A 24746-nucleotide genomic window follows, 5' to 3' on the forward strand; every position below is an offset into this window, starting at 1 on the left:
GCGAGCGCTCCCCATCCCGCCCGCTGCCCGCTCGCGCTGCCGGCGCCAACCGCCGCGCCCCGCCCTGCCTGCCGCCGTTCCCGCGCTGCCCGGGGCGGGTTTTCCCCGCTCAGGGCGGGGCCGTCCCTCCTGGCACCGCCCCCTGTGAGTCCCTGCTCGCCTCAGCGGAGCCGCTGGCTCCTGGGCAAGGCCTGGCGAGGGCTCGAGGCTCCCTCGGTGGCTCCCTCCGCTCGGAACTGAGGCTCCGGGGCGCGGGGTTTCCCCTGGCTCCGGTGCTGAAGGCTCCTCTCTGGGACTGCTCCCCTCGGACGCTTCTTACAGATGGGCTTTGCATTGTTCCTCTGCATTTTGCAGTCCAAGAACATCAATCAGGATACCGGTGTATGACGAACACAGGTGACATGATTGATGTCTGTGGCTGCCTGGCAGCTGGGTAGCCAGCACTGAGAGAAGTGGTGGCCAGCAGAGCATCGCTTGTGTGAAGAGCAGCCAGTGATGCACCCAAGCTTGGAAGACCCAGACAATGGATAGGGAGGAGGGGACATCATCTGCCTCTCAACATACTGAGGACATCAAGCTCTGTAATGCTTTCCGTCATATGTTAATAAAACCATTTCAGTTTTGTTTTCACTTGAAAAGTTTGATATTTGTGGAGGCATGCAGTTAAAACAATTCTCGCTCATGTTGGTAACACAGGGCACTGCTTTCTCATGGGTATGGAGACACAGAGACTCCCATTTCTAGATATTCCTTACTTAATTCCAGACTTTTTTTTTTTTCTTGCATTGTTTTCAATTAATTGCAGAAATAAATCACTCTTGCTAGTGGATATAACAAGCTGGATTCAGATCCAGAATTACTCTTTCTGATGAGAGTTTCCCTGTTATTACATGATTGACAGCAAGATGAATTCTTGTCCCTGTTGGCCAGTGTTTTTCACATTGTGCAAAAGATACTCAAAGCCAGAACACAATTCTCTTACATAGCCACAGGAAAATGACAAACACAGAGTATAAAGCAAGCTACAAATGAGGAATCTGGCCCCTAAAGCTGCAATCTTGCATAGTCTGGAAAAGCTTTCCAGGCAGAAAGCAGGGCCACAGGTCAGACCGATTTCTGCAGCAGTCACACAAAGGCCAGCTGAGGTCAGGCCATCTGCAATAAGTAGATATTTCCATGCTGGAGTACTGGGTAATGTGGTCCTGGCACATCTCTGTTCCAAACACATGGCCAATATTTGCTATTACAAGTAATTTATTAAAGCCTGGCTAATCGTAATAGCAAATTTGTACGCATGTGAAGATCTCTGTATTTTGCCAGAAGTAGCTCATGCATGAAAAATATTACATAAACTTTCTGAATGTATATCAAAATAAATATTACAAATTATAGGAAATATGCAAAAATGACTCCCATTAAAGTTTCAGGATTTGTTTAGGATTACTCTGATGGTTATAAAAGTGTCTCCTCTCATATCCTTCAACTGCAGGAACAGCTTTGCCTTGGTCTTTTTTCTCCCCCTGAAGACATGCCAGATTATTATATCCAGCAGAACTCCTAAAGGCACAGATGAAGTCTAGACACTTGCACTTGTCCAGACCAAGTACGTTGCTGGGCTGGATTCCCCCAGGTCAGGAAGATCTTCTGTGCCAATTTTCCAGTGCTGATTGACACTGCCCCTCCATGCTACGCAGAGCTGAGCCTTCAAGCCACCATCTGCAGCGGTCACTGTACATCTGCGAGTCATGCCAGCACTCCAAAGGCAGGTGTTGACACTCTTCACTGGGCACGATGACAGCAGGACTTGAACTTCCACTGTATGTGGCAAAGAGGGATGAAGTCACATATTTGTTTCACTTGGTGCCTGTCAACCTACCCATGCTACAGTTCTGGCTATACTCATTTCACAGCACGATAGTGACTGCACTATCATGGCATGCTTATGGTGCTTATGGTCCTTCTTAGATCTGGCTCTTAGTCTGCAGCACGGACATGGCAGGGCTTAATCTCACAGACTGGGACACCTGCATTCAGCTCTGAGCTGAGTTGCACCCATAAAGCCTGACACAAACTTCTCTGTGTTCCCAGCAGAATGTCCTGTGACTTCAAGGGGTTTGGGAGTTTGCTCTGAGACTGACGAAAATGCGGTGATATTCACAGGTTGAAACCTCATATACTACAATTAGTCATAGCTCACTTAAAGTCAATGGAAAAGTGTTTGAAAATGTGTGTAAATCCTAAGTCTACCCTGACAAGAATAATTTGCTCAGCCCTGGTCAATCTTTCACAAGGAGTGATGCAGAAATAGTGGGAGCAGAAAGATAGGAAATGAAAATGACAGAGGTAAAAGAAAAACAATGGGAAACACTGGAACTGTGTAACTCAATGAAACGGAAAAGTTACACTTTCGAGGATAATGTTAAAATGAAAAACAGAAAGGGGTTTTTCTATCACATTATCTCTGGCACTTACTGCCTTGTGATTTCACTGAAGCCAAGCAGATATCAGGCTTCCAAGAGGGCTTAGATATGGATGAACAAGATCCATATGAAGACATATTAGAATGGGAAAAGAAAAAAAAAAATCCATGATAAATTGTCATAAGAGAGGTCAAATTGTTCCATAGTTGTGTATTACAGGACTTTTTGTACTTCCCACAAAGCACCTATTTTATTTGGCGTGCAAGCACTTTCATGCTGCCCCCATGGCAACTTTCTTGGAAAGAAAGAGTGCAGAAGGAAGTGAAGAGACCTACCCCCAAGTGATGCAGAACCAGCCAAGCAGTCTTTGTTTACAAAGCTCAAATAACCCACCCAAGGTCATGTATCAAACCAATGTAAAACCTCGGGCTCCAGATCCCTATCTGCTGCTGTGCTCTTCAGCCAACACTGCCTGTCTCCTGCCATACAAGCGCAGCTCATAAAAATGAGGGTGGGTTTGCGTGGGGCTCTTTCTCTATGAATGCTGTTAGACATGTCACTTATCTCTCCTGGCCCGCTTCAGACAGCACATTAAATACTCCTCCGTATGGCCAGCCGTGTATTTTGGATGTCTCCCGTCCCTGCCCTGACCTTGTGCTCACCACACGCGGAGGAGCACAGCCAGAACCTAGCCCTCCTCCCCAGCACTGCGGCCCGCTACTGGGCCCCGAATGCGCTCGCCTGCCGGGGCGGAAGGGGCCCCAGTGGCGGGAGGACCGCGATGGTGCAGGGAGCGCCCGTTTCAAAGGCAGAGGGAGCGCTGCCACCTGCCGACCGCCGCGCCGCGGAGCTGGGCTGCGCCGCTAGGTCGGGGGGACCAGAGGTGATCGGAGAGCCCGGCTGGCCGCTGTGCTGCAGCGCTGGAAGCCCCCGTGGAGTGCTGAGCCCGGCTGGTCAGGGCGGGCGGGCAGTGCCTCTGCAGCTGGTTACCCATAGCAGTGGCTGGGTGCCCTGCCCGCTCCAGGTGATGCAAAACATCGTAGAATCATAGAATACTAGGTTGGAAGGGACCTCAAGGATCATGTGGTCCAACCTTTCTTGGCAAAGACACATGTCCCAGCACCCTGTCCAGCTGAATCTTAAGTGTCCAGCTTTGGGGAATCCACCACTTTCCTGGGGCGATTATTCCAGTGGTTGATTGATCTGAATGTGAAAAATTTTTTTGTGTGTCTGGTTGGTAACTTGCACCCATTATCCCTCATCTTTTCCATGTGACTCCTGGTATAAATGGAGTCTCCATATTTTTTTAATTAGCCACCCTTTAAATTCTTAAACATGGTGATAAGGTCCTCCCTGGGCCTTCTTTTCTCAAGGCTGAACACACCCAGCTCTCTCAGCCTGTCCTCTTATAACAGGCTTCCCCAGGAACACAAGAGAACCAACCTTCCCAGTTTCCCTGTAAAACCCAGACCACATCTGGAATATTGTGTCCGGTTCTGGGCCCCTCAGTTCAAGAAGGACAGGGAATTGTTTGAAAGAGTCCAGCGCAGAGCCACAAAGATGATTAAGGGAGTGGAGCATCTCCCTTATGAGGAGAGGCTGAGGGAGCTGGGTCTCTTTAGCTTGGAGAAGAGGAGACTGAGGGGTGACCTCATCAATGTTTACAAATATGTAAAGGGTGAGTGTCAGGATGATGGAGCTAGGCTTTTTTCAGTGATGTCCAGTGATAGGACAAGGGGTAATGGGTGTAAACTGGAGCATAAGAGGTTCCATGTGAACATCAGGAAAAACTTCTTTACTGTGAGAGTGACAGCACTGGAACAGGTTGCCCAGGGGGGTTGTGGAGTCTCCTACGTTGGAGATATTCAAGGCCCGGCTGGACAAGTTCCTGTGTGATGTACTCTAGGTTACCCTGCTCTTGCAGGGGGGTTGGACTAGATGATCTTTTGAGGTCCCTTCCAACCCTTGGGATTCTGGGATTCTGTGATTCTTTAACACTGCTCCTCCCACAGCATGAACAGGATAGCACTGTTGCTGGGGTCAGCATGCTGGCACTGCTCTCAAACTAACCCCTGCAAGAGAGACCCCTGGCCAAACATGAGTTGAACAGGAAAGGATTTCCATCCCTCCAGAACCACCATCACTTGGCAAAGAGATGGGGAAGGAGAGATGATATCCAAGTGAGAGTGAAGCAATGTGAAGAAATCATAGAATCATCAAGGTTGGAAAAGACCTTTAAGATCATCAAGTCCAACTGTTAACCTAGCACTGCCAAGTCCACTGCTAAATTCTTTGTGACACAACCACTTCCCTGTTCCAGTGCTTGACAAGCATTTAAGTGGAGAAATTCTTCCTCATAGCCAACCTAAACCTTCTTTCCTATCACTGTTTCTTTCACAGGATCCTACCATCTTCCTGCACCATCTGGCATAATCATCATAAAATGGTTTGGGTTGGAAGGGACCTTCAAGATTATCTAGTTCCAGCCCTGCTGCCACAGGTAGGGACATCTTCCACCAGACCTGGCTGCTCAAAGCTGCATCCACCCTGGCCTTGATCACTGCCAGGGATGGGGCAGTGGTGACAGATGGACTGAGTGTATTGCTCTGCAAAAAACAGCCAAAGTCCTTAACCATGGGGCAGAGGAACTGGATGAGGACACTCCATGCTGCCTCTGTTCCTTCCATGGCTTGTGCCCATCACTCCTGGGTGCCTGCCTGCACCTTCTGAGAGCAATGAATCATCTGAAAATCCCCAAGCAGAATACGAAGAGGACAACTAATATGGGAGAAACGTGGTGACATTCACAAAATGAGAAATCAGTCTGGGCAGTGCTGAGGTGCTGTGAAAGCAGGAGTCAGGCCTGCCTCCCTCCAGTGCCTGACACTAGCTTAGAGACCACAAAGTTTCCTAATGCAAGTACGGGGATGATAAGTCTGTTTTCCAGCCTCTGACAGCTTAAGGCACACAGGTTTCACAGCAGCAGACACATTTTGCAGCCATCAGCACTAGACTATTTTTAATGAATAGCAAAATTTTCATAAATATTTGCTGACTCCAAGAGTTCGGAAGTGTAAAAAAAAAAAAAAAAAAAAGCAGGTTATTGCAGAATTTGGGTTAATTTGCAAGATTTAGCATTGCTACAACATGAATAGAGAAGTAGTGTTTTTTAAAGAGGAAGGAAAGCGTATGAAGTATTTTAGGGCAGGGTTTAAATGACTTTAAATAGAATAATTTCCATGTCTATGACTTTCACTCTATAGGCACACAAGACAGAAATATTTTTGCTGGTATATATTAGATCAGCAGACGCTACGTTTTCTTTTAGTTCTAAAATAAATTAACTCAAGTTAGAGATTTGCAAGGGCTTTTGAAAGAAAGCATTAGCAGTGTTTGGTTTTATAAATGTTTGCATATAGAAGTGACACACAAGCATCCTTGCAAAACCAATTCCCAAACCCAGACTGCCGGGATGGTGAGCTCACCTATGCAGAAAATGTCAATAAGCTGCTCCCACAAGATCCAGAATGAAAACCACCGGAGAGCCTTGTATCCTCCCAGTGCCAGCTCATCCCCACCTCAATCCCAAACAAAAATCTTAATGGGAAACATATGATTTTCACTTGGTCCTAAATAGAAGTAAATAATTTCTGCTCAAATTATGAAAAAAACCCAAACCTGACCACGTTCCCCCAAACGCCAGGAAATGTCAGTCTGAAGGATTCAGCAAGGTAAGGTTGTTACAAACTTACATGGATTTAAGTGCCGCTTCTAAACTCAGCTGCTAATGACAGACTTAGAGACCCTTAAACCAATATAGTTACAAAAAATATTAATAGTGAAAAGACTTGAGAAAACTGCAAGTGACTGAGGACTCCTTTCATTGGAAACCAACGTGAGCAAGGTGCCAGTGGTTAGTAAGTGGTTTGTGTACGACTTTGAGATACAAGTACCAGGCTTGTAGAAGACAGGACCAGTGGTTTCTACTTCAAGGAAATTACATTGTATACTGATGATTATTTTTATAGGTCTTGTTGTTGTTATTGAAACATGAAAACGCTTATCTTTATGTTATTTTCCTCTATCTCTATCAAGTAGTTGTAAACTCTATTTGATTTTCCAGATCCTTTTCAGTCAAATGTTATTTAATAAGGACTGTAGTGTATACAGAGCAGAGCAGCCAAAGGGCATTTTTAATTTGCAGGCTGAAGGAAGCTGCATTATAGCCAGGCAGGGAGGAAGTTCCTGGCCATCTTTTTATAAACTAATAAAGTTTTTTTTGAGAGAAGACAGCTAGTCTCCTCCTTACTGCGTGATTTCTCTTCACCTGGAACACGAACCCTTTGCCAACAAAAGCAAAGCTGGTTGAAGAAAATGGCTCTGCTCAACCTTCACGATCCTGTCTGCAGATGAAGGGGGGAGACAGCAGGATATGTTGCATGTATATTTAAGTCCTTGCATCGTTGTCAAGGAAGTGATATGAGCTTCTGGGAAATCCGTAGTTCCTCTTCAATATGTCAACAAGTTAACAGTATTGTGCAGACAGTATCTGGCTGTGCAAGCAAGTGATGTTTATGTGACTGGATAGTGATAATAATGACTGGATGGGATAAGTTCTGATTCCTTCTGGGCATATTATCTTTCCATCTGAGCCATAAGCACAGGTATTGACGTCATTTATCCCTACTGGCATGCTTTCATTACAGAACACCCATTCATTCAGCAAATTCTGTTTACAGGAGCTTGTAGGTCTTCATGTTTGTTCAAAACCCACCGCAGACTACTTTTTCTTCATCAGAAATTCTTGAGTTTGAGAACAAGCACTCTGTTTAAGATCCCCTCATTGCTAAATGCTGGAGAAGTCTTTGAAAACTCGGAAGTCCCAAAATGATGCAATATTTTTCCTTTTGTTCTGTGCCTGCAGCAAGGGTTTGGTGGGGGGCCTCCAGGAAGAGTCCCTGGGTGCTGTCCACCCTCCTGAACTCCACACATGGAGTGAATGGCCCACACTGCACATCATGGCCCCCCTGGAGGACAGGTGCAGAGCGGGGACTGCAGTGTGGGCCATTAAGGAGAGAGGTCAGACTGCATTCCTATGCCATTATTTAGCCTTTCCATGCTCTCCTGGGGCATTTGATCTAAAAATTGCTATATCACAGCACAAGTACTGCAACCTTGTGAGATACCAAAGCAAATGTTTGCATTCTGCAAACACAAGGAATAATTGAGTTAGTTTTCAGTGCCAGGAGGGGAAGAGCCAGGGACAGCCCAGCGTTCTTCTAACCAACAAGATCTGAATCGATACTCAAGAAAGACTAGGAAACTGATTTTTTCTGACCACAGATTCTCCAGAAGCAGCTATTTGATGGGGGAAGGCTATTCTCTCATATCTTGGGGTTATTTGCCAAATGGTGGAGGAGGGATCCTGAACACTTTTTAGTCTGTAGGGTTTTTTTCTGTGTATTTCGAATGAATACACCATGTCCAAGCTTTTGATCTCTTGGGGTAAAACAGCGACAGTCAACATTTATGTTTTGAGAGATTTCAGAAAGAGATTTCAGTGGTAAATGGGTTGTGGGTTTTGCGTGTGAAGCTACCTTCTTACAACCCTTCTGCACTGCTGGCTTGAAATGCACTGGAAATCCCCTGCACCTAGTGGGCATTTTTTGGCCGTGAGCACAGTTTCTAAAATGCTGCTTTGAAGCGACAGCACAAACTAAGAGCACTCCCAAGGACCTTGTTTTAAAATTCCGACCAAGTTTAAAACATAAATAAATAAAACCAGATCATCTCTAGTAACAGTGAATATTTTTTTATTTTTCCATTCTGTATCTCTTTGTAGCTCTCTTTGAGGCTACTTCCCTCAGGTTACTTATTTTTATCCCAGTTTTTATGCTTTTGTTCCTTGCCTTCCACCATGAGTGACCTCACTGGAAAGTCCAAGAAAACCTCAACATAAAGTTTGCAAATTCTCCCAAGGCAAGAAGGGCCCCGTTACTTCCCTTCTGGTGATAAAATGTGATTCCATAAATGTTCTTTCCAGTGCTGATACTGTTAGGAAATAACAACATCTCCAGCACCGGGGTAAGGAGCCATTAAGAATTCTCCAAGTCTCGGCCGTTAAACAAAATGTTTGTATTTCACACTCTCTGCATTTAATACACATCATTTATTGCATTGCTTTACCAACTTTGTCCCCACTCAGTAAAACACACACTTTTCTTTCAAAAAGTCACTAAACAAACCTAATAAATGTAAAACCTCTCCTACTCAGGTGTTTTTACAGGCATGTGCTGATTAGGTCCATTTCTGTGCACTTCCAATTAATGTCACCAGAAACTGTGAGGCATTCTGGTGTCAGAGAAAGAATCTTGGTAGAATCAGAAAATCCTTGGGTAGTGTGAGAAGCCTTCTCAGAGCAAAGCACATTGCAACAAGAGCTGTGGACTACAGGGGAGAAAGCCAGGCCACTGCTGCAGAGGACAAACAGCCCAAGTCTGGGCATGGTTTAAAGCTGGAGAAGGTGGGAGCCTCCCGAGGTGGGAAAGGCAAGGGGGAAGGCAGAGACACAGGCAAACAGGCTGGATGAAAACTGGAGCTATGGAAAGCAGGCAAAAGCAGGGCAGTCCAACACGCTGCAGAAAGGCCAGCCTTGACCTCTCCAGCCAGATCTCCAAGGCCACTGATATGAAGTCCTGTGAAGTCCCCACATGCCAGAAACATGTTGCATTTGGTGTCATCTCAGCTTATAAGAGCAAATACCTGCCTCTTCCTGTGCTGTGCGGAGAGGGAAATAACTGGGACTGAGTCACCCCTGGTGAAAATCTGGGTGGTGTTATTACAGGGGAAAAGTCATTTGGATGAAAGTGAAACCAGGAACCAAATTGAGAAGTAGAAATGCTGCGTATCAGCAGAGGCACAGAGACAAGAAAGTGCCAGTGGCATTTTCGCAGCAGCGTGGTAATTCAGCAGCTTGGATGTGCCTGGTGTGGATGTGCCCAGCGTGCTACCCAGCCACCACTACAAGCAAGTGCCTACAGCTGCGCTTGGGTACCTCATGCGGAAATAGAAGGAGGAAGAGACTGGAATGGAAAATGAGTGGAATTAAAAGAAAATGGAACTGAGCTCTAAAATGGAAAAGAAAGCAAGCCACAGATGCCAGGGTGTCCTTCCACAGCACACTGAGACTGCAGGGTTGGGATTGGAGGCTCAGCAGCACTGCAGCAGAAAGCTCTCCCAGTTGCTCATCCCAGTGTGTTCACTGCCAAATTTGTTCAGTTTTATTGTGAGATCATTTTAAACTCAGATCTAGTCCCAGGCAGGAGCGAGATGAAGACATACTCTCCATGGGGATGGGAGCAAGGGCCTGGGGCAGGGCAAAGAACTCCTTGTTCCAGCTTTGCAGCCTGATTCTGCTTGCATGACTCTACCTGTGCAAACCAAACCAGGCAAGGTGGCAACCTGTGGCTGCTGCGCAGCTGAGTGGAGGAACAGTGCCAATGAGATAGGGATGCTGTTGGGTTGGGTTTTTCTTTCATATATGTTTTATTTTTCATCTTGTGAATCTGGATCCTCCTGCTCCTACTGCACAAATAACTTTGTCATCGTCATAAAGGTTTTCTATTTAAGAAAATTTAGCTACAGTAGATGAAATTTGGTGAATTGACAAGTGCTTGCCATTTTCTAATGAAAAGCTTAATAAGTTTATTTTTGCCTAGCAGACATTGACATGCTGTATAGTTCATGTTTCTCCTCTGGGTCGCATTAATTCTTGCACCTGATTACTTTCAAGGTTTGTTCTGTATTTTGGGGCAGTAAAGCTGGAGTGCTCATAAAATGCTTGTAACACCAAGTTACTGGGACATTTATATTCCCAGTTTAGCCTGTGAAAGGGTGATCACACTGCGCTTGGGGATTTAAGCTGAGCATCACTGAAATCCTGTCCCTGTGTAGGTGAACACTGGTTAATGTTCCCTGGGGTAACTGATCGTTGCCAGCAGAACAAAGAGTGACAAGGTGGCAGGCGCTGTGCCCACTGGTAGCACATAATCCCTGTGCCCTCACAGCCATTGGTGCAGGCTCAGCTACGATTTGGACACAGGAAAGCAGGGAGCTGGTTCAATGCGAGATCAACCCGCCAGCCCACCGAGGAGAAGTGGTTGCAATAGCCTTGCTTTCAGCTGGTCTGAAAATCCCTATCCCCTTTTTATCCGTATCCCCCTTTCCCAGGGGATGAGACACAGGTCCCAGCTGTGCAGCTCCTGAATATATGGCTCTCGAAGGGAGAATCACTAGGTGGCGATAGAAGTTTTCAAACCGAGATGGAGTATCCTTAGGATTTGGACAAGGCTAAGGGATGTGGCCCAAGCTTTAACTCCCCAAAACAGCTCTTGGCACAGGAGGAATGAAGCTGACTGTGGTAGCACTGCTCCTGGAATCCACTAGATCTGTAAAAAGTCAGTCAGAGAGAGCAAGAAAGAGCTTAAATATCGGTTTAGAACTGCCCTGCACAGTGCCAGGATGATATCCTAACTTCCCCCTCCTATACATGACCCTGTGGAGCAGAAACTACAGCTTGGGCTAATGGTGGTCCTCTTTTAGATCTAGCCATACCCTCCTTTCCCTCCTAGAGCCACATCATGCTACACCTACCTTTGTTTCAAGGCAAGAATCCAGCATACTGGGCTGGAGATGCAGAGGCAGTTGCACAGCTGGAGGACCGCTGTCTGCCAGTGGGGCAATGCATATCATTACGTCCCATTTCTCCTGCTGCTGTTCCTGAGCGTGGCTGAGTAATCTAAGTTTAGTCAACAGACCAGAATAATAACACTGAGGTGCCCAGAGCAGCATTTGTCTCATCATTCAGGAATAAAAGTGTCTGGGCTCACTCCCAGGCTGCATCACCCTGCCTTCTCACCAGCCAGCCATCCCCACAGCGCTGCCCCGGCACACCTCCATCCTGTGCTCAGGCTGAGGCGGAATTTAATTCTATGCAAAAAGGGTAAGAAGGAAGAAATAAAAGACATCAAAAGAGGAAAGGCCAAGAAATATTGTATTTAACTCTATGTGGAATAAAAGTCTTCTGCAAGGAAGTCGCTTGCCAGTCTGTGTGTTAAGCTACTCCCTGGGGAAGCTGTGGGAGGCATATCTCCCTATTATATGCTGCAAACATGATTAACTTGTTTTTCTGTATAAATGACTTCTGTGATTCAGTGTTGTGAGGCAAGCTGCTCAGAGTTTCACTTCCAGCTGAATTTAAAACAGGGGTTGAGCAAATTGTTGGTGTTTTCTGGCCCATGACGCAAAATTGTTAAGTCAGAAAAGAGTTAATTATCGAAACTGCTGTGCAGCATTACTGAAGTTTCCAAAGCCAAGAATGTCTGTTTCTCACGTGTTTCTGTTTGCCCTCTGCTCTGCTGCTTGCTGTGCTCTGCTAGGGGAGCAGAGATGGCATCCCAAACGTAATGGCATCCCTGTGCCTCAGAGCAGGAACAGCAGAATCTGTTGGGACACTGAATCTTGTCTCCTGCTCCCCATAGCACATCATCTTAACCTCATCTTCATGGGCTTACAGGGACATATTCTGACAGGCTTTACATGCGCCCTTCAGTGCCCCAGATTTCCCCAATGACTCAGGAAACAACACACCTCACTAAGGGTGCTCCTGGGAGTCAAGGATGAATGTAGGCGCAGGCAGGGCCTGGTGGCCTCTCTGTAGCATGAAAATAAGTCCTCCCAGTGCCAGGGCAAAACCAAGGGCAAAATCACTTTGCCATGGGCTTCATATTCTCATAGCACCATCTAAATGCCATGTCTCTTTCATATGCTCTGCAGCCTCACATCACACAGTGAGGGTCTGGATGAAATTGAACCCTGTGAGATGGAAAGAAGAGGCCATGGTCTAGGTGACAGCCTTTTGGTTTCTATTAACTCTCAGCAAGAGGGCAGAGCGTTTATCTGCACAGCCTTCCAAATTTTCATCTCTCAATGGCTTTGTGAGCAGGACAGCACAGATGGGCACCAAGGCATCAGGAGCAGGAGTGACTCACCTGGGAGCCTGCAGCAGAGGAGGGAATTTCACCAGGGCTGCACCCCCACACCAGCGCCTGAACCACCTTTACAGTCATGGCTGGGCCATATCCAGGAATAAGAGTCTCTCAGTGGAGCTGAAAGCAGAGAAGATTTATTGCAAACACTGCTCAACCACTGCAAGGCTCAGTAGGCTGGACGGTGCCCTGCAGCACCCCGGGGAAATGCATGGGTGAGCATCTGCATTGCTGGGCAGACAGCCTGGCATCTGCCATGTCAGCCTGGCATGATACCAGGTTGGTGTCAGCACGGCTTTGGGTAAGGTTGGTGCTCACAGGTGACAGCCCCAACAGTGGCTCTGTTTTTCCCCAGCAGTGGAAACCCAAACCACATACCCTCTCTACCCTCTGTCACCATTCATAAACCAGGTGTCTTTCATGCTGTCAGACTGAGAGAGTTTTATGGGGTTTTCTGGTACCATTTCTCATTTCTCTCGGCAATCCAAGCGTGTTAGCACTCACCAAGCATCTAATTGTGATGTAGTTAATTGTTAGAAATCCTGGAATATTACAGAAGCCATTTAAAGCTCATTTCTGTGTTTCTAAGCTGATGTTTTGGAAAGAGAATAAAACCCATGTTGCATCCTTCCCAGCACACTGCTTAAACTGGTAACAGGAGTTGAAAGGCAGGAGCAACATGAGAAGGGAGCAGGAAGAGGCACAGCCCAGTGGTGTGAGGACTGGCTGTGCAAGAGGAGCCATTGGTGGGGGAGCATGGAGGAGAGAGATAGCAAAGCCCTTGAGGCACATCTGGAGCGGCTGCAAGGGCAGAGGGCTACCACTAAAGGCTAGGAATGGTGCAGCCAAAATTCACCCAACAGCTGGGATAGGTTCTTGCCAGGGCCAAGGACGTTATGGGGCACTCCCCATGGTGTCAGGAAGGTCAGGATTGCACCCTCTGGTTCTCCTAACAGTGTAAACTGCTCACCAACCCCTGTTTACCCTGACACAACTCAGGCTGAGGTAGCAAGCAGTTTTCTGCCAAGACAAAGGGCTTGGGATCAAATGCCCTTCTTTCTGCTCTCTGCAAGAGGGATTTCCCTGGGAATTCCTCCCTGCAGGACATGTGTACCTGGAAAAAGGGAAAAGAAATTTCCCACAAATTCCAAAGCTGTGTTTTGGCCATTCATGGTCAATGTCAGGGATTCATATTTCATGTCTATATCTGGATGGACAGCCTGCAGTCAGGCTGGAGGCAGATAACCCGATCCTCAGCCTGTGCCCTGCAGAAATAACTGCAGTCACATCAGCTTCTTCCCTCCAGGCTCCACCGAAAGCTCAGACTGACCTGGGAAGTTTTAGCATTTTTTCCACTGGCAGTCCAAAGGAGTAAGTGTAATTCTCTTTCTCCCATCACTACCATTTTCATGTGTGCTGGAGCTTCTGGTTTCCAGTTACCACTGAAAGCAGAAGCGAAAAGCAGCAAATAAAGCTGTTCTCAGGGTAATTCAAGTTCAAGCAAAGTCAGGAGGTTTTGGAAACAGAACAGGGGCGTTATGAGATAATTTGGTTTGTGCTTAGCTAAAGGAAACCCAAATTCTGACGCTTGCATATCTGTGTGAACCAGCCACATACTTTCTCCTCCCTCTGAAATACTCACTTTATACCAGCATCCACAGCTCAGTTCCAGCTTTGCCGAGCAGAAGATGTTAATGGGTAATAATGTTTTGCTGTTCAGTTAGAATTCATGTCTGAAGGGCTCAAAATAACTGCAAAATTTTAATTTTGCCAAAGCAAGAGCTAAGAAACAACAGATTTCCTGAACACAAGGCCTTACTTTACTTGCCCAAGCTTGTGCTCTGAGATAGAGCCCAACTACCTTATTTCCTTAAGTAGGTAATATTTCTTCACATTTTCCTCAACAAAGGGCCATACTTTGATATAGGTAGCAACTGTTGCTTTTCATAGCAATGACACCAAGCGAAGATCTGAAACTGCAAAGATCATCTGAAAGCAGTGAAAACCTATAGGTTTTTCTTTTTTAGACCAAATGTCCGTGAGCAGTTCATACTGGAATAGGTCAGCACAGCTATAGCAGGCAATGGAAGATGCTTAAAGTGCAGGTGGTGTCCAATGGAGTTTTCCAGCCACAGAAGAGGAGTGAAAAGTCCTGACTGCACAGTGAAAACAAAGAGATGTTTTAAGTCTATAAGGATGATTTGAGGATGTGAGACCTGAGGGAGACATTCACAGCATGAAATCTATGTGGCTGAAAGACTAACCTTTGGGGACTGGATCTGGTTCAGATGATCCTAGTCATTGCTTCAAGTTTAAAAAACACCCCAAACAACAAAACAACAAAACTTTGAAACTTAGATCTGGGCAGGGAACTGTTCTTGCAGCCTGTGACCTATTGTCAGAGTAACCTCTCATTCAGCTCCAAGTTTCACCTATTGAAAAAGCTTTCTTTGCTGTTCCTAGTCTTACTGGACAGGAAGAGAAAAGTAAGATAGGGTAGGAGATACAAGAAGTCTAGAGGGCAGGAGAATGTGCATCAAGAAGAAAGGAAGTAGTCGTGCTGATAAGGACAGTTATTAAGGAAGCGTTGCAGTAAATGGGAGAATTGTGCCTGTTTCCGCTAAGAAACATGGTGATGTCAGACAAAAGGAATGAACGAGAAAATCCCCCAAAAAACAAGAGGATCATTATTATGTTATGTAAACTGCAGGTAGTCCAGGTAATAAAATGGAGGAGAATCTTGATTTTCCAGTTAAAGAAATGAAATTAGCTAGTACAGAGGTAACAGCAGCAGGAATGTAATCTGGGTTTGTAGGGCTGATAACGAGCAGGAAAGAAAATAGCACCAGGACAGGGTGTGGAAAGCTGTCCTCACTTTGGGAATGACAAAGAAAACAATTTCTATCTGTGTAAAAGTCAATCTGTTGAACTGTTGTAACAAGGTTCTAGCAGGGCAGTGTTAAGAATCTGTTATAAATTCCTTAAGGTCAAGTTTGCACTGTGATAGCACTCTCCAGAGAGGGGGTAACAATGACAGTTTTGGAGACCAGCAGGGTTTTTCCTCACAGACTTACGAGCCAAGGTGCAGGCCAGCGTGTGACACCCCTCCCTGCTGCAGAACCAGAGATCTTCCTGCCATGCGACCGCAGCACAGATACCCGTATCTGCCAGGTGTATGGGTGGGCAGTGCCATATGCCAGCTCTGGATGCATGACAGATGCACATTGGTCACATAGGAGGGAAAAAACGCAGAGCCTTTGGCAGCCTGAGCAGCAGGGAATGGGCCATGGGCTGGCAGGGCAGTTCCCTGTCCAGGTTAAGTGTGGACAAGCTTACAGGCTACACATTATTCAAACCTCCACCAAGCAGAAGATGCAGACACTGTTTGGAGAAACACCCCTCAAGAGAAAGAAAAAAGTGTGGAAAGGCTCCATCCCTAATGGGATGATGTTAGTAGCTGAGTGAAGGTTTCAGGTGTAAGCAGGAGCCTATAGAGGCTATGAAGAGGGACTGAGCAGCCGAGGTCATATATCAGAGTGCCAGGGTAAAGTAAGAGCCATCATGAGGCAAGGCAAATCAGTAAAAGGACATCAAAACAAACAGAAAAAGTATGTGTTAAATGAAGTGGTGAAAGACCTCACTGCAGGAACTCTTCCTCTTTTGTGCAAGGCCTGCTGCATGATGCAGCAGTGCCCAGGGGTGTTGCAAAACCCTGCAGGATTGTACAGACATTTTCCAAGACAGTGTTTTTACTACATCCTCTTAGTTTCTCCTTAGTTCCAGTTTTCCTCCAGTTTCTAAGGAAGTCTGGGCATAAAGTAAAAATAGAGCGCCTTTAGACATGATCAAGGCTGGCATCAGCTGATCAGGTGCTGGACTTCAGTTCCTATGGCGTTTTTAGGATCTGGCTCCAGACACCTTCCTCCTTTAAGCTTTCAGGAAATCCCCGAACTAGAAGGGCTGAAAATAAAACTACCTCTGGTACTTCTGTACCAGAGCACAGAAAGGCACCTGAAAATGTAACAGAAAAAGAGCTTTTCTCTATATTCAGTGAAGTCTGAAAGTGTTTTTTAAAGTAAACTGTCCCCACTGCTCGCTCATTCCTACACTGATCTCATGCACAAGGAAACATCAGCCTGAGACGGACTTTTCCAAGAAAGTTGTCAAGGGGGTGAAGAACAGAAACGTGGGAGCAGCCCCTTGCAGCGAGGGTCACCTCCCTTTCCCTGCCTTGACACGAGCTCATGGTGCCTGAGGAGGGTTGGAGCCCAGGATGGCTGAGTCACGGGGAAGGTGGGCAGAACATCAACACCTTGGTGCCCAAGAGTGCTCGCTCCAGCTACCAGGAGGGCAACAACCAGCAGCAGGGAGCAAAGGGGACCAAAGCCTGGGTCTCATTGGTCTGTGCAGAAGAAGGCTGAGAGAGATTGCAGTGATGTGAAGACCCTGGATGAGCCAGATGAAGTCACAGGCAGGGATGATGCTCCGAGGGGGAGCATCCTATGGGGGCATGGGATGGAGCCGAGGCAGTGGCCCGCTCCTGTGCCCTTCCGCCGCAGCACTTCCACTGCTACCAGCAGAGACAGGAGAGGACCATCTGCTGCAGGTGCCCCAGCCCCGGGGTGCTCACTGTGCCTACAATGCACAGCCCTGCTCTGTGGTCCTGCTGCACTGCTCTGCTTGCAGCAGAAATCCACGTAGCTCATGTCCTTACGGCCAGTTTTCACAGCTGGTATCACTCAGCCATGGCATTCAGGTCTTCTCATGTTTCTTCATCCACCACTCCCGTCCCTCCTGCTCCAGGGAGCAGGGAGAGGCAGAAGAGCTGGGGGAGTTTCTGTGAGGAGTCCTTTAGCTTGTGCTATGCAGAAAGATAGACAAGATGATAAATTTTCCCTTTCACTTTTAAGGTTTTCTAAGGTTCTGAACTTTTAAGGTGGTTTTTTTTTTTCGCTTTAAGGTTTTAAGGTTTCCCTCTCTCTATCTCACACATCTGCTCTGTTAATTTTGCCCCACACTAGAGCTTTCCCCTCTGCAGAGCTGGTCTGCAGCAAGGTCTGATCCCTGGGGCATCTCCACCAACCCTGCAGGGGCTCCCCAAAGCCTCGCTGTGGTAAGCACCTCAAAGGCTGGGGAGCCACAGCAGAGAAAGGCACAATACAGACTGAATGCCGTTGCCAAAATGCCCAGCCCCAACCGGCAGGGAGCTGCATTCCCTCCCGCAGTCCCAGGGGCCACAGCTTTCCTGGCCTTGAGTGAGGCAGGTTGCCCGCTCTGCCTCGCATGTGGACATGCTGCTCTGCAGACATGAGCTCTTCCTTCCCACACCCTGTGCAAGGTGAGACAAGCTTCAGCCACTAAGAAATAAACATTATACCGTGCTTGGCTCCCGACAGCAAGGAAATAGACTGAGGGCTCCAGCACACATGGCTGAGAAACCACCTACCAACAGGGAAGATATGCTGTCCCTGGCAGCACGCCCATACAGTCAGTGGCGTGACACCGGGAGTCAGCTACGCACCAGGAGTGAGTCTGTGGGAGTTGTGGAGGTTGTGAATAATCCCGCGTGCACCACCCCGGGATGGAAAGCTACGTGAAGCTCATCACTACCAGCAACAGAGCGCCTTAAATAAAGATGACTGCCTGTTGTCCCAGCAGATGAGGGACAGACGTGCTCCGTATGGGGTTTCTGAAGTACGTGCCTGGCACTACACTACCAGCTGCTGAGGAGGAGGTGGGGATAATTGTAAGGGCCCTGTTGTAAATGAGTAGCTCTGAGCTCAAGTGTCTGAGTGACAGGAGGCAGCTCAGCTGCCATGGCTGGGGCTGGGGAAGGAGCAGGCTCACTGAATGCAGGCAGCTTTCCTGTTTTGCTGGCTAGATATCTCCCTATAGACTGCATGGGATTTGGGCAGATGCAAGGCTGGGGGTATGAAAGCATCAGCTAGCAAAGCTGAGAGCAGGGTGGCACAAACCAGACTGTTCCTTTACATAGCGGACAGGAGGGGTTTGAACTCACAAGCACCAGCCTGCTCAGCAAGGTGCAGCAAGACAGCTGCTAGCTAGTGTCCTGCGAAACAGACAGGAGTGTGCTTGAAAAAGGCCTGGAAGAGACTTATTTCAAAGAAGAAAGAAACCTGTGTGCATGTTACGGATAAATGCACTAGTCAAATGAATACGGTCAGACTACATCTCGTGGTTTTGGTCGGCTTCCGCATCCCCAGTGCCCTTTTGGTGCCTGCATCATCCTACGGCTTTGACTCACGAGTTGGTAGCAGAAATGCTCTGGATTTACTGTCTCATGTCCTGAGAGGAGATGAATGGAAATAAACTTTACCCTTTCTGCTCTGTATTACAGCAATACCGCAGGGCTCCTACAGCAGACACACTGGGTGCCATGCTCAGCAACAGCCCGTGGGTAGCCCAGGACCCATTCGCACAAGGGTCAGCTTCTCAAAGTGCCTGACACCTGAGCCAGACCAGCACTGCCAACGCACTGGCTCAGGGCAAGCACAGTGTACAGGCCACCTCTGCTCTTCAGCACGTTTTGGTGACAGTGCAGCTATGCCAAGTATTGTCCTCTGCTAAACACTTGTACCCTTCCGGGCTTCCTGCCTGGCTCCTCTCCCAGAAAATTTTTCCTCTTGGGCTGGCAGGAGAGAGGAGAATAACCCTCATATCACAGCACTGGTGCTTCGATGGACTTTTCTGCTCAGAGAGGCACTGAGGTCCTGGTAGTCCTTCTCCCAGCAACCGTAGAGGAGATGGGCCAGAAGATGACCAGGAGGGGGGAAGCATGGGGGGGCCAGTGCTTCACAGCATATCAGAAGTTGCCTGGATAGGGGAAACTTTGTTCCAGTTTCTCCCAGGCACGAGGATTAACCTGGAAGAGCTGCAGGAACAGAGAGTAAAAGATACTGTGTTATGAGGAGGTGGAAATTATAAGAGCCATTCCCAAGACCTTGCAAGCCTGGGAAGGGAGGTGGGGAAAGCAAGGAGAGGAAGAGGAAGAGTCTCATTGCTCTGGGGCTCCAGGTAGAGGTGAGGATGCAGGCAGATGCAGAAGGGAAATAAGGTTTACCTTTTCGTGACTGCCTTTTCATGCACCAGCCTCTGCTCTGGCATCCAAAACGTGGGTCAGTGGGAAACAGGATGCAGGGGTGGCTCAGCGTTCTCCTGCCGCCTGCCACCCCTCAAGGTTCAATTCCACATGGAGCAGGAGGTATCTCTAATTGCAGGGTGGACTGAAAAGCCTCACTCAGTTGTTTGGGTTGACCCACTCAAGCTTTAAAAACATGTCCCTCTATCTGTAAAAATACCAACTTAAAAAGGCAACTGACCTTATAAATCACTTGAAATCATGCATGCAATCTTATGCACCCAGTTGGTTGCTTGTGTTTTCAAAACTCTGATCTAAAACTGTTATGTCACTGCAAGTGCGTGACTTCAGAATAATCACAGCCTCACAGGACTTGGAAAACGAGCACCCAGCCTGGAGTGTTACAAAGATGAGTCAGCCTCAACAGGCCAATATTTAATAGCTGGGCATGTTTCCCTGATGTCTAACCTCTGCCTCATTTCATAATCTTTCAGGGGCAGAGGTGATGTTCCCTGAGATGACATTTGCAAATAGAACACAGACAATACCAGTCTGGAGAAGATGATCTGTCTTCATGGCTTCTGGTACTAATTGCTTCTGCAAGAAGCGTGGCTCTCCCATGATGACTTTTCACCTACCAGCACTATCCAGTTCACTAAAACTACTTCTTAAATATAAATAAGACCTGTGAAGTGCTGTAATCATCATTATTGCAATCTTGAAGAACAGTATCTACTAAAATATGAAGGCTTGGCATGCAAGCCATTAAAATCTAAGAGAAGGCAAATTCCAGCTTGAAACAGCTGGAGTTAGCTGAAGTTTGTAAGGAGCTGAAGTTTGTAAGGAGCTGAAGTTTGCAAGGAGCTGAAGTTTGCAAGGAGCTGAAGTTTGCAAGGAGCACTACATTTCCTTGCCTAAATCCAGAATTTTCCTCCATTCCCCAGGCAGCTGAGGGATGCAAGGTCTCTATTGCTGATTGTCTTCAGCAGGCATACCTACCATGCTGGTTTCATCTCCTACATGTCCTAACAACTGGTCTGGAGGCATGCATAGAAAGTGGCTCTTGCCCAAGACCTGCTTATGGAGGGGTTTGGTGGGTGGTCCCTCCTGTCCCCCGGCATGCCAGAGCACAAGGTGTGCTGGGATGCCTGCTGACAGGCACAGGTGCTAATTCTGTCTTCAGGTGTCTGAATGCGCAGTGCTACCCAAGCGCCTGCCTGTTAAATTGGCGCTGGAAGTCACCCGCGGCTTCATCACGGGCGAAGGAATGCTTCTGGCTCCGTTTACTGACTTCACAGGGTGCAGGAGGAAACACCACGCCTCTCTGTGAGATGTGCCCGCTCAGGGACACACCTTGGGGCCTCCTCCTTCCAGGCCATCTCTGAATTCTTATAAAATCTGCACTTATTCACGTGCGCTACAGGGGAGGATGAGAGAAGATGCCACAGTTAATACTGGAGCCTTGCTGCAAGGCTGGAAAACACAACTAACTGGTGTAGTAGTTGCATAAGAAAGCAGAAAGGGAGCCAGACCTTCCTAAACATTTTTATCATTATTTGGGTCATTTCCCTTCCGTGAAATGTTGCTCTTTTGGCAAGATGAGTTGTTGATGTGTTGCAGCCAAATACGTTCTCATATTTCTGGGGAGGAGTCAACCTAACTTCAAATGGTACTCCTTGATTGCCTGAAAAGATCTTTTCTTACACAGGAAATGGTTTGGTTTTCCCTGAAAATAACACAGTGTGCACATAAAAACGCCGATTGCCTAACTGCCTGAGACAGTGAAACCTGGTTCTCTGTTCTTTCAAAACCACGTACATTCAAAGCCATATGGATGCAGCGTATGTGTTCCTCCTCTACAGGTCCGCAGGTTGAGCAGGGAGCCAGTTAGACCAGAAATCATTGCGCAGCATTTTTGGGCTGTTTTTCATGCACATCCCATAGTGGGAGCCTTTGCTGGCATCCCTGGTGCCCTGGTGTTGCCATCTCTGTATGCCAGAAAGCACAGCCATAGTCCTCGCAGGGCTCACCTGGTGGATGCTCCAGGGGTCCAGGTTGTCCCTGGGCTACCAGGTGAATGGGAGCACAGCACCACTGGGCTGCTTGCATCCCTGCAGCGTGGCCATGCTCCTGGCCCTGCAGCAGGGTGTGCTGTGCACATGGTGACTTGCAGGGACCAGACAACAGTGCATAGGGAGAGTGAAAGCTATGGGATAGGTGGAAAGCTGGCATGGGTGAGGGGGACACCAAGTTTGGCTTGGAAACTACTATCAGTATGGACAAAAATAATGCACAACTGCTCAGTGGCTGAGGGGGTGTTTACAGCAATGGTGGATAAAGGATCCTGAAGCAGCACCTGTAGTGATGGTGTGGTACAGGCTTTTCTCAGGGTTACCTCTCCCATAAGTGTACATGTACCAAGACCATACACAGCAGCTCCTCCTCAGTTGTACTTTAGACAGGCGAGAGAGGAGCTGTCAAAAGGGAAAGACCTACCCTGGGAATTTATACACCAGTTTTGAAGACTTCCTCTTTGGAAAAACTGTGGGTTTCCTTCCCCTTCCCTCCTCTTCTCTTCTCCTCTCTTTTTTAATTTTCTTCTTGGTTTTTTTTTTTTCTTCTTCTTCCCATTTTTCTCTTTTCTCTTTTCTTTTCTCCTTTTTTCTTTGTATTTTCTTTTTTTTCATTTCTTTTCTCCTTTTCTCCTTTTTTATTTTCTTTTTTCCTTTCCTCTCCTCTCCTCCTTTTCTTTTTCTTTTGCTTTTTCCTTTTTCTTTTTTTGGGGGTTTGGAGGGCAAGAAGAAATGTTGACCTTGGCTTACTGTGAGCGTGAGTCGAGAAGGCAGCCCCTTGCACTTGACAAGCTCCCAGGCTGCACACTGGCTCCCTGGCATTTGGACTATAGAGGTTTGATGGACACCTTCCTACCAGCCCCTCTTCTGAGTTTCTGCACACATCTTGCCAAGTCCCTCTCTGCCTATCTCTCATATCCATCCCTCACCCTTATTTGGCTGCGTATCACTTCAGCACGTGACTTGCTATCATCACCACCAGGAGGGATTAAACTTTTCAACCCCCTATTTATTTGACTTCTTCATGTTGGCAAAACTATGGTTGGTGTCATAGCCTGCAAGTGAGGCATGGTCCCTCTGTGCCTGGACATCCTCCTTCTGAAACTGACTCCTCCTGGAACAAGGTTCACACCTGAGACCAGATTTATGCGTGAACATGGCCCTGCTATTGCATGTTAGCTTTGGCAAGGATCAGCTACGCACACCCATTTTCTCTTGCACACCTCACTGTGGAGCATCCCCAGCTCTCCTCCCTGTGTCAGCCTCCCTCGTGACAAACCCACCTTGGCCTGGGCACGCTCGGATGGATCCCACAGCTGTGCCACCCTGCTGCTCAGGTGGCACATGGTGAGGACAGGCAAGCAAAGGCTGGTGGCTGGGGCAGCAGCTCGCCTCCTCCCCAGTGAGTCACCGTGCCCCAGTATCAGTCGGCAGGGCTATGTCTGGTGGCCAGCCAGTGCACCAGCACGAGTGCACCCATGGGACTGTAATGAGACACTCCCAAGGTCTGGCTGGATTTTTTGGGCGTTGCTGAATTGGTCAGCACGCAGTGTTTATGAAGGACTTGTTTTCCCTTTGCCCAAATAATTAGCTTTGGATGGTGACAGGTTTAGGAATTGGCCTTGCTAGGCCTTTTCTGTAAGGAAAATAAAAGGATGTTTGGGATCCAAATAGTGCTTTGGTGCTTGTCTACTGGTTTCCTGGGAATTTGCTAAGTCTTTCCTTCCTGGGCATGAGATGTAAAGCAAAGTGTAGGAAGCAAAGTCTTCACCCCAGCCCTTCCCAACCAACCTGCTTGGTCTTCCCAGCTGCTGCAGAGATCACACCTCCAGCATCCATTTCCCAGTCACTTCTTTGATTCTGCCATTTAGCCAGAAGAGCAACACAACATTTTCCCTAAGGTCCCAACAAAGGGACTATGGCTTGGCCAAGGGCCTCCGTCCCCATCCTCACCAGCACCACAAGCAAGGAAGGTCTGACAAACTGCTCTGTACTTCTACTGCAGCTCCTCTCAAACTTCCATTTGGGTTTACAGGGAAGCTCATTTAATCTCCAGGAAAGAAAACTTCTTCTGGTTGCTCTTCCCAGTCTCTTCTGTCCAATGACATTTTTGCAGGATTAGAAAAACAAGGGCCTGAATTTAGGAGCTAAGAACCCTCCAGGAACCAGGCAGCGAGTGAAACCCTCTCTCTTGCAGGAGGCATGAGACAGGATGTGAGCAGGGGGACAAAGAAGCCGCGGCTACAAGAAAACATGAAAAAAAGGGACTTTGACTTCCCTGTCTGCCCCCATGTGTTTTCAAAGGCATCACCTAAACCGGATCTTCCTTCGTGAACAGCACGTCTTCAATCTCCAAACCCTCTGTAGGCTGCTTACACCAGGAAGCCCTGCAGAGGAGCATGGTCGTGGGCTTAGCGTCAGGATCACAGGGTGATCTGAGGACAGGAAACCTGCTAAGCCCAGCCCAGGAGGAGGAAAGGCACCTCTAGCTCCCCGATTACATCAGTTACTTAGAGCAATGGGTTTCTCCACACACTTGTATTTTCCTTTGCCATTAGCACGACTCACAGTATTTCCCCGAGAGAAAACGAAACTACACACCAGAAACCAACAGAGACAAACCACTTGCAAAATCCCAGTTTAGCACAGATCAGCCATTCCCCTGGGGCTTGCGCTGGCAGGGTTTTCCCCCCATCCCTTTTCATTCCTCCCACCTCTCCAGCCTCAATTGCCCCAATTACACAGCTGCTCAGGCAACCAGATTAGAGAAACAATCTTCCCTCATCCAGGTTATTTCTAACCCAGTTCATTGCCCTGACCTTGTTCCCCAGGCAGTGTCACAAACAGGTGAATTTACACAATGCAGGGATCAAGCACTGTAGGACACACTTGAGGGATGCAATATTCTCACATATGATTTATTGCTCCAGAGAGAAATCCCTGCTTAGCTGCAGCCTGAGGCTCACCTGAAAAATAGCCCTCAGCTGTTAGAAAGCACACAGAGCCAGTAGCAATGCTTGGTGTTCAGTGTACCTGAACAGCTACTTGTTGATTGTGTACCAGTCCTCTGAAGTGGTATTGACGTAAAGCCTCATACTCTTTAGGCCTG

The 24746-nt window shown here is 47.6% G+C and overlaps 1 long non-coding RNA gene across 1 annotated transcript; it reads right to left on the bottom strand.

Moving 5' to 3' along the window:
• Nucleotides 1-1705: 1705 nt before the first annotated feature.
• Nucleotides 1706-19653, bottom strand: LOC308217195. The gene is made up of 3 exons (XR_013956202.1): nucleotides 19548-19653; nucleotides 12470-12586; nucleotides 1706-1815 (listed from the first exon to the last, which is right to left on the bottom strand). It is a non-coding gene; the product is annotated as an uncharacterized lncRNA (long non-coding RNA).
• Nucleotides 19654-24746: the final 5093 nt, after the last annotated feature.

This window comes from Psittacula echo, assembly GCF_963264785.1.
Source record: "Psittacula echo genome assembly, chromosome: 2".
Lineage (NCBI taxonomy): Eukaryota > Metazoa > Chordata > Aves > Psittaciformes > Psittacidae > Psittacula > Psittacula echo.